This window comes from Penaeus monodon, chromosome 1 (assembly GCF_015228065.2).
Source record: "Penaeus monodon isolate SGIC_2016 chromosome 1, NSTDA_Pmon_1, whole genome shotgun sequence".
Taxonomy (NCBI): domain Eukaryota; kingdom Metazoa; phylum Arthropoda; class Malacostraca; order Decapoda; family Penaeidae; genus Penaeus; species Penaeus monodon.
This window is the reverse complement of record NC_051386.1, coordinates 1,265,242-1,268,427: the sequence shown is the minus strand read 5'-3', so window position 1 is coordinate 1,268,427 and position 3,186 is coordinate 1,265,242.

The following is a 3,186-nucleotide window of genomic DNA, read 5'->3' as shown; positions in this document are numbered from 1 at the left end:
CCCCCCCTGCCCCCCCCCCCCCCCCCCCCCTCCGTCACCTATCTCTCTTGGCATACATAGATTTACGTATATATGTATATTTGTATGTGTTGTTATATGAAATTTGTATGTTATTGATAATCTTTTTATTTGTATTTAAGTATGTAGAATGTATAAATGGTGAAAGACTTGTATGTATATTTGTATATATGTATATTGTGTGTTATTTTTTAATGTTTTTTTTTAAAATATTATATATGATATGCATATTGATTAGGGTATATTATTGTATTTAAAAATTTAAATTTTAAAAAAACACAAAAATAAAAAAACAACCCAAAATTTACAAAAACAAACACAAACAACACCCAAAACCACACCACACACCACCCCAACCACACACACACACAACACCCCAACCACACACACACACACCCCACCACACACACCCCATATATATATAAAAATTTTATTTTAATATATATATTTATATAAAATTTTTTTTTGTGTGTTGTTGTGGTTTTTTGTTGTGGTGTGTTGTGTGTGGTGTGTGTGTGTGTGTGTGTGGTGTGTGTGTGTGTGTGTGTGTGTGTGTGTTTGTGTGTATGTGTGTGTACACATACATATAAACATACATATATGTCTTAATTAATTTGCTCTGTGTATGTGCGTTAGTGTGAGTGTGCCCGTGCCCCCCCTCCCCTTCCATAAACATCATCCCAAACGAGCCTAATCGTCAGCCACCTCCATCCCCTCCCTCTCCCTCCCTCCCCTTTTTCCCCCCTCCCTCCTCTCCCCTCCCCCACCCTTCCCCTCCCTCCGCCTCCCACCCACTCCGTTCTCCAAACATATATATATACATTTTTTCCCCTCTCTCCCTCTCCCCGCTCCGCTCGGCCGAATCCCGCTTCGCGCTGGAAATCACGAAACTCGCGTAAACTTTGCCCCAAAAGGAGACGCGGCGACTCTCCGCTCTCCGCTGGCCTCTCGGCCTCTCGGCTCGCTGGTTTATGACGGAGGCGCAGAGGGTGGGGAGGAGGGTGGGGAGGAGGGGGTGGGGGAGAGGGAGGAAGGAAGGAGAGAGGACGGTAGCAGGAGGGAGGGGGAGAGGGTGGGGAGGAGGGGGTGGGGGAGGGGGAGGAAGGGGAGGAAGGGAGGAGAAAGGGGGTAACAGGAGGGAGGAGGGAGAGGGTGGGGAGGGGTTTGGGGGGGGGAGGAAGGGGAGAAAGGGGGGGGGTAACAGGAGGGAGGAGGGAGAGGGTGGGGAGGTTGGGGTGGGCGAGAGGGAGGAAGGGAGGAAGGAAGGAGAAGGGGGGTAACAGGAGGGAGGAGGGAGAGGGTGGGGGAGGGGGGGGGGGGGTGGGGGAGGGGGAGGTAGGGGAGGAGGGAGGAGAGAGGGGGGTAACAGGAGGGAGGAGGGAGAGGGTGGGGAGGAAGGTGGAAGGGTTGGGGAAAGAGAGACAGGGGAGAGGAGGGAGGAGGGGGGAAGGGGACGAGGAGAGGGAGGGAATAGGGGATAGAAGTGGAAAAGAAAAAAGGGGGAATAAGGCGCAGAGAAAAGCAGAATAGAGGAGAACGGGAGGAAGAGAATTAAAACGAAGAAGGAAAAGAGGGGAAGGAGAGGAAGGAGAGGAAGGAGAGGAAAGGAGAGAGAAACAAAAAGAGACAGAGACGAGGATGCAGAGCATAAAGACAGAGAAAGAAAGAAAAAGAGAGTTATGAGGGGAGTAGGGGGGAGGGGGAGGGAGTAAGGGGGAGGGGGAGGGGAGAAAGAGTAGGGGGAGGGGGAAAGTGAAAGAGTAGGGGGGAGGGGGAGGGGAGAAAGGGTAGGGGGGAGGGGTTAGTGAGAGGGTAGGGGGGAGGGGGAGGGGAGAAAGAGTAGGGGGAGGGGGGAAGGGAGGAGGGGAGGAGGGAGGGGAGGTAGGGGGGGGTTAGTGAGAGGGTAGGGGGGAGGGGGAGGGGAGAGTAAGCGGCGTGGCGAGGCCGTCGGATCGAAATAACTTTTTAAGAGTCAATCTGACTCAGGACGCATCCGGAGCCTCGTTTTGGCATTAACTCCTGGAAGACTCCCTAAAAGTTTTTCATTAACCTGTCCCGCCCTGACAACCTTGACGACGGCGAGGAGGGAGGAGGGAGGAGGCAGGGAGGGAGGGAAGAGGGAGGGAGGGAGGGAGGGAGGGAGGGAGGATAAGGAGGGAGAGGAAGGAGGGAGATACAGGGGGAAAAGGAGGGGAGGGGAGAGGATAGGAGGGAATAGGGAGGATGGAAGGGGGAGGGATGGAAGAGGAAGGGGAAAGGGAAGAGGAGAAAAGGGAGGAGAGGAGGGGAAGAAGGAAGTAGGAGAAGGAGGGGAGAAGGGGAAGAAGAAGAGGAAGGAGGAAGAAGGAAGAAAGATAAAAGGAAAAGTAGATAAGTGAGGGTCGAACAATAGAGCGTGAATAGAGGAAAAGAAAGAACAAAAAAGAAGTAAAGGGTCAAGAAAGTAATAAAGCTGCATTAAAAAAAAAAAATTTCTTTGAAAAATTCGTATAATCAGTTCGCGTGCACACACTTTCGAGAAGGTGCAAAGAGGCGCCGAATGTTCAGTGCCATTACTGTCGTTAGTTTCTGGCAAGTGTGAAGCTTATGAGAATTAATGAATTTCGTTTTGTTCAAGTTTAATGAAAGTGCTAGAGCAAGTGCTGCCATCTGTTGGAAAGATTTCGTAGCAGACGCTTGGATTTGTATTCTTGCGTGTGTGTGTCAGAGAGAGAGAGAGAGGGAGAGAGAGAGAGAGAGAGAGAGAGAGAGAGAGAGAGAGAGAGAGAGAGAGAGAGAGAGAGAGAGAGAGAGAGAGAGAGAGAGAGAGAGAGAGAGAGAGAGAGAGAGAGAGAGAGAAAGCGTTTGTGTGCGTATATTGTTTACAAGTTGACTGCCTTTCGCTCTTTGTTTTTCTTCCTTCCCTTGTATCTGTTTTACTCCCCTTTTCTCTCCTTTGCCTCTTTCCTCTCTCTCTCCCTTTTAATCATCGGCTGTCGATCCCTCCGTCTATTCGTCATATCCTCTTTCTTTTGTGAATCTCGTCCTCCCTCTCTTCTGTTTCTGCCTCTCTCTCATTCCCCTTTCCCTCTTTCTCCCTCACTCTCCCTTTCTCCTTTTCTCCCTCCCTCCCTTGTTTTCTTTCTCCCTCTCCCTCTTTCTCCTTCTACCTCCCCCCTTTCTCCTCCC